This window comes from Lemur catta, chromosome 5, assembly GCF_020740605.2.
Source record: "Lemur catta isolate mLemCat1 chromosome 5, mLemCat1.pri, whole genome shotgun sequence".
Taxonomy (NCBI): domain Eukaryota; kingdom Metazoa; phylum Chordata; class Mammalia; order Primates; family Lemuridae; genus Lemur; species Lemur catta.
The window spans coordinates 42,240,192-42,256,103 of NC_059132.1; the positions used below are offsets into that span (position 1 = coordinate 42,240,192).

At 45.0% G+C, this 15,912-nt stretch overlaps 1 long non-coding RNA gene across 1 annotated transcript; it reads right to left on the reverse strand.

Annotated features, from left to right (window-relative positions):
• Positions 1-1,288: 1,288 nt before the first annotated feature.
• Positions 1,289-7,490, reverse strand: LOC123638911. Its single transcript, XR_006735509.1, has 3 exons — positions 7,470-7,490; positions 2,281-2,372; positions 1,289-2,130 (listed from the first exon to the last, which is right to left on the reverse strand). It is a non-coding gene; the product is annotated as an uncharacterized LOC123638911 (long non-coding RNA).
• Between the last annotated feature and the right edge of the window lie 8,422 nt (positions 7,491-15,912).

The window sequence follows — 15,912 nt, forward strand, 5'->3', positions numbered from 1 at the left end:
AGACATCGGTTGTTTACAAATTTTTATGACAGCGGCTGTTCCGGCCCAGGTACTCACTCCCTCCAGAGAAACCGTCTATAAAGCCCAAGGCTTTCCCCTCCCCCAGGGTGGACGCCCTTTAGGTCTCCACCCACCTGCACCCCCAAGCTCAAAATAAGCAGCATTTCTATACACACGAGGCTCTGTGTGTCTCCCTCTCAGCTCTGGGCCTAACAATAGCATAAACAGCTCAGAAGGATGGCAAAGGGCTCTAGAGGCCCAGAGGCCTGCGCCAAGGCAGGTGGATGGCAGGGAGCCAGAGCCGGGCTCACAGCAGGAGCTGGGCTGCTAACTGCCTGTCAGGAAGTGGCCCCTGTACGGTTTCAGGTCCTATTCATGGCCTGTGTTTATCCATGATTGCCTCTAAAGTACCTACCTCACTGGGGTTGAGGATCAAGTTTTTGTTTTTTCATTTTTTTTAGTTGTGGTAAAATACACATCGCATAAAATTTACCACCTTAACCATTTTTAAGTGTGCACTTCAGTGGCATCAAATACATTCACAGTTTTGTGCAGCCATCACCACCATCCATCTCCAGAACTCTTTTCATCTTGTGAAACTGACACTGTCCCCATTAAATACTAACTCCCCATTTCTCCTCCAGCCCCTGGTAACCCCACTCTACCTTTTGTCTCTATGAATTTGGCCACTCTAGGTACCTTGTATGTATAGAAACATGTATAAGCCGGTCTTTTTGTGACCGGCTTATTTCATGTCCTCAAGATTCATCCATGTTGTAGCATGTGGCAGCACTTTCCTCCTTTTTAAGGCTGAGAAACACTCCGTTGTCTGGATATGTGACCGTTTGCGGACCCGTCCATCCGTCCGTGGACGCCTGGGTTGCTTCCATGTTGTGGCTATTGTGAATACACTGCTGGATGCATGGGTGTGAAATAGCTCTTCCAGACCCTGCTTTCAGTATTTTTGGTTATATACCCAGAAGAGGAGTTTCTGCATCACCTGGTAATTTTATTTATAATTTTTTGAGGAACCAAACCGCAGTCCTGCTCTCCACAGCAGCTGTGCATTTTACATTGCACATCTGCTTCTATGATGCTTTAACATCAAATTAAGGCACCTTTGTGATGATAGAAGAGACTTAGAAAGTAGGGCACAATTCATCCTAAAAGGTGTAGAAAACATTCTTTATGAGAGTTAAAAGGAGGAACACAGGTAGAAGTATAAGTCCTTGTAGGCCAGCCCATGGCTGAGTTTCTCATTCACATGGCAGTAGCCAGGACAACAGACCTGAAATTTCCAGGGTCTCTAACAATATCTTGGTGGGGTCAGAAAGTGCGTTAAAAGTATGAGATATGTACACATACCTCAAAAACTTTTGACAATACTATCTCGGTATGTTTCTCGGGTCCGGCGGCAGGACCACCAGTCATGTGGTCAGAGGGTGCAAACTGAGCGGTTGGCCAAGTGCGTGTAAACATTGGGGTGGGTGGCTGTGGGGGTCACGGTCCCAGATACAGGGCAGGAGGGGGAGGTGGAAGCTGGAGGGTGGAGCAGAAGTCACTAGGGAGTGGGTGGTCCTCTCCCCAGGGGGTCGAGGGGTTCCCCGACACGAGGCAGGTGGCTCCTGGGAAGAGCAATAACCCCCATTAACTTCGGAATGCCACAGACAATAGCGACCTCCACCAGATGTCCCTTTAGGCGTGGGTGGGGAGGGCGCACGTGTTGGCAGAGAGTGAGGAGTATACCGGGATCGTGGGCCAGGCAGACAGTAAGTTCAGCAGACTCAATAGTGCTCCTAACCTCAAAGGAAAAAAGGCAGTAAATGGCCCGAGTCCACTTTGTCAATGCCTTAGGAAAGGCGTTCTGTGGGTGTCGCTGGGGTGGAAGCTTACTGTGTAAGGTGCAGTCGTCTCTACTGTAGGGGGACAGCATCTGCAACAGCGAGGTCTCGGGCTGGGGTGACGCTGTCTGAGGTGATGTCGTCTCCAGCTGTGAGCTTCTGGGCAACGTCATGGGACATGGGTCCGGGATGTCCTGTGCTCCTGGAGCAAGGTGGATGTAGTTAATTAAGGTCTTGTCTGCAAAACTTGTGTGCGGTGGCAGAGCTGTTGGGGTTCCCCATGGGTGGCCTAGAAAGGGTGAATTGCGTCCCATTAGCGCTGAAGGCAAACTGTTCTAAGGGCAGTTGAAGTAGACAATGAACAGAACACAGCAGCCAATCTACAGCTGCAAAATATTTGCCAGTCATTGATTAGATGGGTCAATGATTTTAATGATACCGGGTATTGTGTGGGGGGCCCTTCGTGGGTGGGGCCACGTCGTTAAGGTTGTAGTAATCCACCATCAGGCGTCTTTTATTTCTTCCAGGTTTCTAGGTTTAAGAACAGGCAGAATTAGACTGTCAAATGCAGAAGCAGTAGGGACAATCCTTTTATTAATTAGGTTTTATATAATAGGCTTTTAAAATTGATACATAATAAATGCACATATTTTTGGCATACATATGATATTTTGATACATTCATGTAATGTGTAATAATCAAATCAGGGTAATTGAGACATCTATCTCCTTAAACATTTATCTTTTCTTTATGCTGGAAACATCTGAATTCTTCTCTACTTGCTATTTTGAAATATACAATAGACCATTGTTTGCTATAGTTACTCTACTGATTTACCAAACACTAGGCCCTATTTCTTCTACCTACTTGTATCTTTATACCCACGAATCAACCTCTCTTCATCCCTCCCTCTCCCCTTCCCTTCCTGGCCTCTGAGAACCAACAAACTACTCTCTGTCTTCGCGAGACCCATTTTGGCTCCCACATGAGTGAGAACATGTGACATCTGTGGCTGTGCCTGGCTTCTTGCACTGAGCATAATGGCCTCCAGTGCCATCCATGCTGCTGCACGTGACAGGATTGCATTCTTTTTCACGACTGAGTAATATTCCATTGCCCATATATAGCGCATTTTCTTCATCCCTTTATCCACTGATGGGCACTTAGGTCAATTCCAAATTTTGGCTATTGTGCATAGTGCTGCAGCAAACACGGGAGTGCAGTGACCTCTTTGAGATGTCAGGTTCCTTTCTGTTGGAGACATACCATGCAATAGGTTTTAATCCTTGAAAGCCCTGTTTTAACTTACCTAGGGCCATATTAACTGTTTTACTTGGGGATCTGTGGCATCATATTTTATCAAGCCACTTTGTAAGTATGAAAATTTTGATTTAATTTTAATTTATGATTCATTGTGCTGGAGCATCTGTGCCCAACATGGGATATTTTAGGGCAATGGCTACTATGACTATGGAAAATTTAGGCAAGGCAAGTTAACGTGAGGTCTATTTTTCCTCTATTATATATTTAGTTACTTTCCCAAGATTATAGGGGGTACAACGGAATATTATTCAGCCATAAAAAAAGAATGCAATCCCGTTCCACATAAGGGGCTTGTGGAGGAGACTGAGAAGCATATGGGAAGGTCACAGCTCAGGGGCACAGGATCCCAAGAGGCTGAGACCTACTGTGGAACTACAGAATGCCTTCCCTCCCCCAACACCATATGGTCACACTGCTAAAGGCCCATTTACTGGAGTTCGTTTTACCCGGAACATCATGTCTGGCTTTCAACCAAAATTATAAGGCATAGTAAAAGGCAAAAGTAAAATAAAATCAAACCACAGTTTCAAATGATAGATCAAGTGTCAGATCTGGATTCAGATATGGCAGGAATGTTGGAATTATCAGACTGGAAATTTAAAGCTACTACGATAGATATGCTAAGGGGTCTACAGAAAAAGGCCAACAGCATGCAAGAACAGATGTGTAATGGAAGGAAGATGGAACTTGTAAGAAAGAATGAAAAAGAAATGCTAGAGATCAGAAGCAGAGTAACAGAAGTGAAGGATGCCTTTTGGGCTCATTCCTAGACTGGACATAGATGAGGAAAGAATCTCTGGGCTTGAGGATACACCAGCAGAAACTTCCAACACTGAGAAGGAAGAGGATTGGCTGACAAAAATAGAACAGAAAATCCAGGAACTGTGGGTCATCTATGAAAGCTGTAACATATATATAATGGGAACACAAGAAAGAGAAGAAAGAAAGGAACAGAAGAAATGCTGGAAGCAATAATGACTGAGAATTTCCAAAATTAATGTCAGGCACCAAACCAGAGAGATCCAGGAAGCTCAGAGAACACTCCGCAGGAAAAATTTAAAATGAAAACAAAAACAACACACACACATGCACATCCCCAGGCATTTCATGTTCAAAATGCAGAAAATCAAAGATGAAGGCTGGGTTTGGTGGCTCACACCTGTAACCCTAGCACTCTGGGAGGCCGAGGTCAGAGGATCTGTTAAACTCAGGAGTTCGAGACCAGCCTGACCCAAGGGTAAGACCCCATCTCTACTAAAAATAGAAAAAATTAGCCAAGCGTGGTGGCTCACTCCTGTAGTCTCATCTACTTGGGAGGCTGAGGCAGGAGGATTGCTTTAGCCCAGGGTTTTTTTGAGGTTGCCGTGAGCTAGGCCGACACCACGGCACTCTAGTCTGGGTGACAGAGTAAGACTCTGTCTTAAAAGAAAAAAGAAAAAGAAAAAAAAGAAAAGAAAGAAAAAAAAAAGAAAATGAAAGATAAAGAAAAGTATCTTGAAAGAAGCCAAGCGGGTGGGAGGTGGGAGGTGGAAACCCTTATCTATAGAGGAATAAGGGTAAGAATTATGCCAGATTCTCCTCAGAAACCATGCAAGGAAGAAGACAGGACAGTGAAATATTGGACATGTTGAGAGAAATTGGCCACCAATCTGGAGCTCTATTCTCTGCACAATTATTCCTAAAAAGTGAAGTAGAAATAAAGACTTTCTCAAATAAAACAAAAATCAAGGGAATTTGTGACCAGTAGACCTCCCCAGGAAGAAATGATAATAGAAATTCTTCAGAGAGAAGGGACATGACATGGGGCAGAGACTGGGATCTATATAAAGAAAAGAAGAGCATTGTAGAAGGAATAAGTACAGGAAAAATAAAAACATTTATTTTTCTTATTCTTAATTGATCTAACATATAATTTCTTCAAGATAATAGTAGCAACACGCATTCACTGTAAGTATATGTGTGTGTGTGTGTGTGTGTGTGTGTATGCTTATGTCTATATGAAATGAATGACAACAATGATACAAGGAACAGGAAGAAAGAAATAGGAATTTTTTTATTATACGGTACTTGTACCACCCATGAATGGGTAGCGTGTTATTTGAAAGTTGACTCAGATTAGATCCCAACTCTAGGGCAACAATTAAAAAAAGTTTAAGGCCAGGCATGGTGGCTCATGCCTATAATCCTAGGACTCTGGGAGGCCGAGGTGGGAGGATCGCTTGAGGTCAGGAGTTCGAGACCAGCCTGAGCAAGAGCGAGACCCTGTCTCTACTAAAAATAGAAAGAAATGATTTGGACAGCTAAAAATATATATAGAAAAAAAATTAGCCGGGCATGGTGGCACATGCCTGTAGTCCCAGCTACTTGGGAGGCTGAGGCAGAAGGATTGCTTAAGCCCAGGAGTTTGAGGTTGCTGTGAGCTAGGCTGATGCCACAGCACTCTAGCAAGGGCAAAAGAGTGAGACTCTGTCTCAAAAAAAATAGTTTAAAAAGTATCTTAAAAGAAAGGAGAAAAATGGAATCATATAGAATGATTAATTAAAACTTCCAAAGCCAGAAAAGGAAGTGAATTCAGAAATAAGAACAAAGAACCAGGGCAATGAATAGAAAACAGTAATAAATGTAACAGATATTAATCCGAATGTATCAATGATTACTTTAAATGTCAACGGTTAAAATGTAGGACAAAGATTGTCAAAAACCAAGACCTGACTGCAGGTTGTCTACCAGAAACCCACTTTAAATACAGACACATCACATGAAAAGTAAATGGATGGAGAAGAATACATCATGCTAACACTAATCAAAACAAAGCAGGAATCACAGAAGAGTTCAGAGCAAGAAAAGTTACCAGGGATTTAGCAAGAGTATTCCCTAATGACACAGGAGTCAGTCTGGCTGACAAGGGTGTGTCAGTGCCGGTTCATGGAGTGGAACAAATGTACCTCTCTGGTGGGGGATGTGGGCAGTGGGGAGGCTGTGTGTTTGTGGAGGGAGGGGATGTGGGGGCTCTGGACTTTGACACAGCTCAATTTTGCTGTGAACCTGTAACTGCTCTATATAACTAAAGCCTATTTGTTTAAAAAAGTGCACATCCTCACAAACTGACACACTATGTAACGACCAAAGCAAAGGAGTGGACATCAGTGGTAACATTTGCAAGGAAGGGAACACTGCACAGCAACGAAATAGAACAAACTACAGCTGCATGTGACAACACGGGTGAGTCACACACACAGAAAAGACACAAGAAGGCACATGTTGTACTGTGCCAGTGACACAGAGTTTAGGAACAGGCACAGCTACTCCATGGGGGGGAAATCAGCATCATCACTACTTCTGGGTGTGGGGAGGTTTGTGGCTAGGAGGAAGCATGGTAGAATGTTCTGCGGTGCTGAAATGTTCAATATTTTGGTCTGGATTGCAGTTACACATGGTGTTTTCATACATAAAATTCATCAAACACTTTTGTGCACTTGGCTCTACAGCGTAGAATCTTTCCCCCAGGTTGTCCTTCGGCCTGGTCCCCATCTCTGATTTTACAGTGAAATCACACGGGTGGGTGTCAGTGCTGAGCCTTGGCATTCATGACTTACGGGAGTGGTTTCACTACATATTCAGTGGTAAGAGCTTCTTTCACCAGCGAGCTCAATTTTCATGGCTGCCTAGTAACCCACCGTGCGGATGTGCAGACATCTAGGATGCTGGCGTTTGTTTGTTTTTGCTCTTTTTATTCTATGCTTTGCTATATTTTTTTAAAAAACAAAAATGTTTTAAACAATCCACATGCTCCACCAAAAGAGAGTGGCCAAAGTACAAATGACAGCAGAAAATAATCGCCTAGCCTATATCGCGACAGGGGAAAATATAAAATCTTAGGATAACATGATTGAAAAAGGCAGAATGCTAAATCCTCCCCCCCCCCACGGGCAAAGCTAAGTCAGTACATTCCAGGATAGGGAGAGGGTCAGGAAAGAAACATGGGAAAAATATTAATAGAAAAAGCTGATGCATCCTCTCCAAACAATTCTCTTTATAATTGTTATAGTGCTGCTTATGAAATAATGTTTTAGTCTTAATTAAGAGATGGATTGAAAGGAAAGCATCTGCTAACTAACGGTGCGAGTAGTGTGTGGATGTGGAGTAAAACCCACAGAGGCAGCATGACCATGACTAAAGTTGCGGAATGAAGCAGACAATCTAAAGACCCTGCCAATTCTAGCTGGTGTGACTAAGTGCCAGCTCTCCAAACAGTCAATCTACTAACCACACAGTGTCCCGGATGAAGAACCACAGCCAACTCACCACGGTGACTCTCCTGGCCTCCTGGGAGGCCGCCCTGACGACGTCTGTGGTGCTCGTGTTGAGGAAGAAGCGTCCGGAGCCTTCTCTACATGCAGCTCCGCCCGCAGGAGGGAGGGGCAGGGAGGGGTCGGCTGCGTGTCGGAGGGTGAGGGGCCCCAGTGGGTCTCACGCCCGCAGGGCCCTGGCCGGGCTAGGGCCGTACCTGGATGCCAGGGTGGTTCCAGATGGTCACCTCTTCTGGACTCACCCTCAGGTCCTCCACCAGGATGAGCTCTATGGAGGTGGACACAGGCACAGAAGGGTCGTGCTGAGGGGACAAGGCCAAGACCATCAGATCCAGGGGGCCAAGGCCAACTGCGGGCCAATGGCACGCCTGCCCACAGGCTGCCCCTGGGGAAGAGCAGGCCTAGAAGCCCAGGTCCTGGCCACTCGTTACGTCCAGGACACAGACCCCAAAAAACCCACGGTGCTCCTGAGCCCTGCTGAATGGCCTCGTCGCCTTTGAGGCCTCCCTCAACCAAGGCGGAGGGAGTTGCCAGCTCCTCCACTCCAGCAAGAGGCTGGGTGAGCGACAGTCCTGCTCAGACGCCAGCCCCACCCTCCCTGCCAGGCCCCACAGGGTGGGTGACTCCCACACACCCCCAACTGTCAGGACCTCACAGCAGATGGCAGCTTTGGAGCACGTGGCAGGTACTGAGCTGGGGGAGTGGATGGGGGCTGGGCAAATGTGAAAACCACTGGCCAGGCCGAGCCATGGGGAGGCTCCCGTGGACAAGTCCTCACGACTGGCTCCCAAGAGGACAAGGACAGGCCTCACTGCCTTGGGCGGCACACTGGCTGGCTCTGCTTCCTGCCCCATGTCATTCGAGGGAGACTGCCAGACCTGGCCCAGATCTGACTCACCCAGTGGGATTAACCGAGCACCCACTGTGCACCAGGCACGTGCAAGGCACTGGGGTGCAGCGGCTGCCCGCAGGGAAGAGCGAGGGAAGGACAGCACGAAACGACTGTGTTGCTCAGGCCACTGCACAGTACAGGCCTGGAGTCTGTCCTGGGATTCGGGCCTTCCCAGCCCGGCCGTGGTCCCTCCTTCAGACTAGCGGCAACCTTCCTCCAGCGCGCCCTGCTCTGTCGTCCCCAGGCCCTCACAGAGGCTGCCCTGCTGCCCCTGTTCACACCTTAGGGCTCAGCGCCCCTGCCTCCAGGTGGCCTCTGTGTCCCCTCTCACTCGGCGCCACCCTGCAGCACAGAGGGCTCATCCTCTGGTCCCCACTTCGCTCGGTGCCCATCATACTACAAGGACACTAATCACCTGGGTGTCTGTCTCCCTGCTCTGCCTGTGGACACATTAAGGGTAGGGGTGTCTGTCTCCTTCTGTACCTGGGGCATGATCTCAACCATATGGGAAAGGGAAAACCATACAAGGAAAGAAAAATATTCTGCAAACAAAACAAAACAAATGTGTTGCTGTGTCCTTCTGTGGTGGAAGGGACAAGCCAGCTCCCTGGGGTCTCCAGTAAAGGGCACCAATCCCAGTTATGAAGGTTCTGTCCTCATGACCTCACATGATCACAAGGATGTCAGCAAGCACTGTCCCCCGTGAGGGAGGCTCTGCTCCTTCTACGTCAATTCCTGCTTTAGCCAGAAAATCACAGGGAGATCGAGTTATGCCAAAAGCTATTCTGGACAATTGGGTTTTCATAGAGATTTGTCAGAGCAAGTGAGGAATTCCCATCAGGGAAGGAGTGGGCAGGGTGGGTGGTGAAGGGCAGGGCCCCTGGCTCACCTTGAGGGCCAGGTAGGCAGCCATGGTGATCCTGGCACACAGGTGGCTGTGGCTGTGTTTGTAGCACACCAGGAGCATGGTGGAGCCCTGGGCATCAGATGTCACCCTGACACCACTGCACTGCTTAGAGCCTGGTGACAGCCTTTCTACACAAAGAGGACCACATGGTCACCATGAACTTGCTTTTGCTGAGGAAGGCCCGACAGGCTGAGGGTCTCTCCTTCATCCTGGGCTTGATATGCAATCTGATGTTTTTAAATTAAATATTTTTAATTTCAGAATAATGCACATAGATATGCAATTTACAATACTTTTTCCCACATATGGAACACATCCTGTGCCCTGTACCCAAATCAGGAAGCAGATTATCGGCACCCCACAATCTCCTGGCGACCCATCCGATGTCTACCCTGGCCAAGGAAACCACTGCCCTGACTTCCACCAGCACAGCTCGACGTTGCTTGATGCCGCGGTTTCTCTAAAGGGAACCACTGCGCGTAACCTTTCTGTACTGGCTTCCTCAGCTCAGTATTGTTCCCGAGATGCCTCATTTGCTGCACACGGCACCTCCTTTACCCACATTTCCACACATGGCGCTGTTGTGTGAATACAGAGCAACAGGTTTACCCACACGGCTCTGCACACTTCGCTTCCTTCCAGCTTGGGGCTCTGATCCACGGGGCTGCTACCAACATCTGTGCACCTTCCCTTCTGGGACACACTTAGGCATTTCTGTTGGGTGTGTCCCTAAAAGTGAGACTCCTAGGCCATGGGGCCCGCATGGAGGAGCGGTTACTGTCAAATAGCTTTCTCAAAGGGGTTCCATGAACTCAAACTGCTGCTAGCGGTTGCCCTACATCCCTGCCTTTATTTTCCATCAATGTGTTAATTAAAGTTTTAAAACCTTATTTATTTGGATTATGATAAAATACCCATAACAGAAAACCTCCCAGCTTTGTACGGCTCAGTGGCGTGAAGGACACTCACACTGTGGTGCCAGCGTCGCCAGCGCTTGTCCCCGCGACCCGTCTCGGAGACGGAAACTCCACCCAGTAAGCAGTAACTCCTAATTCCCGTCCCCCCGCGGCCACCCTTCCACTGCCCGTCTCCATGAATTTGACTACTCCGAGTACCTCATCTCAGTGGGAGTTGATAGTATTTACCTTTTGTGACTGGCGTGTTCCCTCAGCACAATGTCCCCAGGTTCATCCATGTGGCAGCATGCGTCACACTCTCCTTCCTTTTCCAGGCGGAGTAACAGTCCGCTGTGTGTATCGCCCACGTTTGGTCCATCCATCACCCTGGTGCACACTCGGGTTGCCTCCACCCCCGGCCGTTGTGAACAATGCTGCTACGCACGTGAGTGGACAAAAATGCCTCTCTGAGATTGTGTTTTGGATACCTCTGGGAATATGCCCACAGATGGGGTTGCTGGATCACACAGTAGTTCTTTTTAACTTCCTGAGGAGCCACCATGCTATTTTCAACAGCAGTGACACCATTGTACCTTGTCTCTACCAGCGCATGAGAGTTCCAATTTCTCCACATCTTCAACGACACTTAATGGCTTTTGGTTCTTTTTTTTTTTTCGACAAAGAGTCTCACTTTGTTGCCTGGGCTAGAATGCCCTGGTGTCAGCCTAGCTCACTGCAACCTCAAACTCCTGGGATTAAGCGATCCTCCTGCCTCAGCCTCCCAAGTAGCTGGGACTATAGGTACTCGCCACCATGCCTAGCTAATTGTTTTTTGTTTGTTTCTATTTGTAATTGCCTAGATAATTTTTGTTCTATTTTCAGTAGAGATGGGGTCTCGTTCTTGCTCAGGCTGGTCTCGAACTCCTCACCTCAAGAGATCCTCCCACCCGTCCTCCCACAGTGCTGGGATTACAGGCGTGAGCCACTGCGCCAGCCACCGACACTGTGTGCTGTTGTTTGGCTAGCAGCCATCCTAGGGAGTGGAAAGCAGGTTTCCATTGTGGTTTGATTTGTGTTACTCTGATGACTGGTGATGCCGAGCATTCTTTCATGAGCATGTGACCATTTTGCATATCACGTTTGGGGAAATATCTATTCAAGTCTTTTGCCCATTATTTAATTGGGTAGGTTGTTTTATAGTTGTCAACATGTAGGGGTTCTCTACATATTCTAGATGTGAGCCCCTTATCAGGTATATACTTTGCAGGTCTTCGCTCTCATTCCATAGGTTGCTTTTGGCTCTGTTGTGTCCTTTCATACAGAGAACTTTTAGATTTTGTTGTAGTCCAGTTTACCTACTTTTAATTTGTACCCTGTGCTTTTGGTCTTATATCCAAAAAAATCCATTCCAGACCCATTGTCTGAAGCTTTCCTCCTATGTTTTCTTCCAGGAGTTTTATATTTTTAGCCCTTAACACGTAGATCCTCACTTTGCTGTGAGTTAATTTTTGTGTATGGTGTTACATCAGGGTCCAATTTCATTCTCTTGCATGTGGACGTTCAGTTGTCCCAGCACCATTTGCTGAAGAGACTATCTTGTCCCCACTGGATGGTTCTGGCACCATGTTCAGAAAGCATGTAACCATCCATGAGCAGGGTTATTTCTGGGCTCGGTGTTCTACTCCATTGCTATGTAAGTCTGTCCATGCCAGGGCCACCCTGTTTTGGTTACTGGAGCTTGTAGTGAATTTTGAAAATAGGAAGTGTAATGACCTCCAAGTTTGTTGTTTTTCAGGATTGTTTTGTTTCTTTGGGGCCCTCTGGGATTCCATATGCCTGATACTTTGCTAAATTTCCTTTATTTCTGACAGTTCTTTTGTGGAATCTTAAGTCTTTTGTACATATGGGATCATGTCTTTTGCAAACTGATAACCTTACGTCTTCCTTTTCAATTTGAATGCCTTTTATTTCCTTCTCTTGCCTAATTGCTCTTTCAGTTATTGGCATCACCAGATTACATGTGTTTGCATCGTTTGTCCAAAATCATCAACTAATAATGGGATTTTTTGATACATTAGTCTCTTAAATCACATACAAAAAAAATAGTACTAGCTTTTGTAATGGTCCATGTATTTACCTCTACCAGAGGTCTTTATTTCTTCACTATGCTTTGAGTTCCTGTCTGGTGTCCTTTCTTTTCAAGTGGAAGGACTGTCTTCATTGCAGGCAGGTGTGGTGGTCTCAGCTTTTGGTTATCTGGCAATGTCTTAATTTCTCCCTTTTTTTGAAGCACAGTTTGTTGGATATAGGGTTCGTAGTTGAAGGGCTTCTTTTTTTCTTCCACAACTTTGAATATTTCAACTCACTGACATTAGGCTTCAAAGTTTTTGTTTTTCTTTTTCCTTCAGCATATCACGGGGGTACAAATGTTTAGGTTACATATATTGCATTTGCCTCACCCGAGTCAGAGCTTCAAGCATGTCCATCCCCCAGAAGGTGTGCATCGCACCCATTAGGTGTGCTTATACCCATCTCTTCCTCCCCTGCACCTGCCGGACACCAGATGAATGTTATTAGTATATGTGCACATAAGTGTTGATCAGTTAATGCCAATTTGATGGTGAGTACATGTAGTGCTTGTTTTTCCATTCTTGTGATGTTTCACTTAGTAGTATGGGCTCCAGCTCTATGCAGGATAATACAAGAGGTGCTAGATCACCATTGTGTTTTGTGGCTGAGTAGAACTCCACGGTATACATATACCACATTTTATTAATCTGCTCATGCATTGATGGGCACTTGGGTTGTTTCCACATCTTTGCAACTGTGAATTGTGCTGCTAGAGACATTCTAGTGCAGATGTCTTTTTTATAGAATGTCTTTTTTTCCTTTGGATAGATGCCCAGTGGTGGCATTGCTGAATCAAATGGTAGTTCTACTTGTATCTCTTTGAGGTGTCTCTATATTGCTTGCTACAGAGGTTGTACTAGTTTGCAGTCCCACCAGCAGTGTATGAGTGTTCCTATCTCTTTGCATCCATGCCAACATTTATTGTTTGGGGACTTTTTGATAAAAGCCATTCACTCTGGAGATAAGTGATATCTCATTGGGGTTTTGATTTGCATTCCCTGATGATTAGAGATGTTGAGCCTTTTTTCATATGGTTTTTGGCCATTAATCTCTCTTCTTTTAAAAAATTTTTGTTCCTGTCCTTTGCCCACTTTTTAATGGGGTTGTTTGGTTCTTTTCTTGCTGATTTTCCTCAGTTCTATATAGATTCTAGTTATCAGCCCTTTATTAGATGTGTATCATGCAAATACTTTCTCCCATTCTGTAGGTTATCTGTTTGCTCTCATGATACTTTCCTTGGCTGTGCAGAAGCTTTTTACTTTGATCAAGTCCCATTTATTTATTTTTGTAGTTGCCATGATTGCCTTTGGGGTCTTCTTCATAAATTCTTTCCCTAGGCCAATGTCTATAAGAGTTTTTCCAACATTTTCTGCTAGAATTTTTATAGTTTCATGCCTTAGGTTTAAGTCTGTTATCTATCATGAGGTGATTTTTGTTAGAGGTGAGACGTGTGCATCATGTTTCAGTCTTCTACATGTGGCTATCCAATTTTCCCAGTCCCATTTATTGAATAAGGATTCTTTCCCCAGTGTATGTTTTTGTCTGCTTTGTCAAAGGTTAAATGGCTATATGAGTATGGTTTTATATCTGGCTTCTCACTTCTGTTCCATTGGTGTATGTCTCTCTTCTTGTGCCAGTACCATGCTGTTTTAGTTACTATACCTTCGTAGTATAGCTTGAAGTCTGGTAAATTGATCCCTCCCAATCTGTTCTTTTTTGCTTAAGTTTGCTTTTGCTATACAGGGTCTTCTCTGATTCCATACGAAGCACAGAATTATATTTTCCAGATCTGTGAAAAATGATGTTAGAATTTTAACAGGGATTGCATTGAATCTGTAGAATCAACTTTTAACAATGTTGATTCCACTGACCCATGAGCATGGTATGGTTTTCCACCTGTTCACATCCTCTACTATTTTCTTCCTCAGTGTTTCATAGCTCTCCTTGTAGAGGTCTTTCACCTCTTTAGTTAAATATATTTCTAGGTATTTTATTTTCTTTGTTGCTGTTGTGAAGGGTATTGAGGCTTTGATTTGGTTCTCAGTTTAACTATTGTTGTGTACAGGAATGCTACTGATTTCTGTAAACTGATTTTGAACCTGAGACTTTGTTGAATTTGTGTATCAATTCCAATAGTCTCATGGCAGAATCTTTGGGGTTTTCTAGATATAAGGTTGTATCGTTGTCAAAGAGAGACTGTTTGACCTCTTCTGCCCCCATTTGAACGCCCTTGATTTCTTTCTCTTGTCTGATTCCTCTGGCTAGGACTTCTAGCACAATGTTGAATAGAAGTAGTGACAGAGGGCAATCTTCTCTGTTCCAGTTCTAAGCGGGAATGCTTTCAACTTTTCCCCATTCAGTATGATGTTGGCTGTGGGTTTGTCACATACGGCTATCATTTTTAAGTAGGTCATCTCTATGCCTATTTTTTTTAATTGTTCTTATCATAAAAGGGTGCTGAATTTTGTCCAGTGCTTTTTCTGCATCTATTGAGACGATCATATAGTCTTTGTTTTTACTTCTATTTATGTGGTGAATAACATTCATAGATTTGCATATGCTGAACCATCACTGCGTCTCTGGATTGAAGCTCACTTGGTCACGATGGATTATTCTTTTTGATGAGCAGCTGAATTCGGTTTTCTACGATTTTATTGAGAATTTTCACATCTATATTCATAAGGGATATTGGTCTGAGGTGTTCTTTTTTGTTGCATCCTTTCCTGGCTCTGGTATCAGGGTGTTGGCTTTGTAAAATGTTTTGGGGAGCATTCCTTCCTTCTCTATATTGTGCAATAATTTCTGCAGGATAAGCACCAGTTCTTCGTAGCTCTGGTAAAATTTGGGCACGAAACCATCTGGTTCGGGACTTTTCTTTTTAGGAAGGATTTTTATTGCTGCTTCTATTTCAGTACTTGATATTGGTCTGTTCAGGAATTCTATTTCTTCCTGATCAAACTGAGGGAGGCTGTGTGTTTCTAAGTGTTTGTCCATTTTCTCCATGTTTTCAAGTTTATTTGCATAGAGATTCTTATAGTTTTCATAGATGATATTTTGTTTTTCCATGGTATCAGCTGTAATTTCTCATTTTTCATTCTAGATTGAGCTTATTAGTGTCATTTCTTTTGTGCTTGTGGTTAGTCTAGCAAAGGGCCGGTCAATTTTGTTTATTATATTTTTCAAAGAACCAAATTTTATTTTATTAATCTTCCCTATAGTTTTTTTATTATTGATTTCATTTAGTTCTGCTCTGATCTTTGTTATTTCTTTTCTTCTGATTCCTTCTTTTGCTGATTCCTTCCCATCTGGAGGAGCTATTGCTTCCTACCATTGGATTTTTGTTTAGATAATGACACGCCCAGTTTAGTGTCTGAGCCAGTAGATGGTGCTTGTGGGTGAGATTAGATCACTGTGACAGCTGTGGGTTGGAGTGGGCAAGAAGAAGCCTGCAGCCTTCAGAGGCGTCCGAGCCACAGTACAGTGAGCTTCAGCACGGCCTGGAGCCCTGGAGACAGGAGGGCTGTCCGCCCCCACCAGGTCTACTTTGTTCCCCAGTGTGGATTTTCTTTATGCTTTCTTTATAATTGGTCACCCAGTGCTGCTATCCATAAAA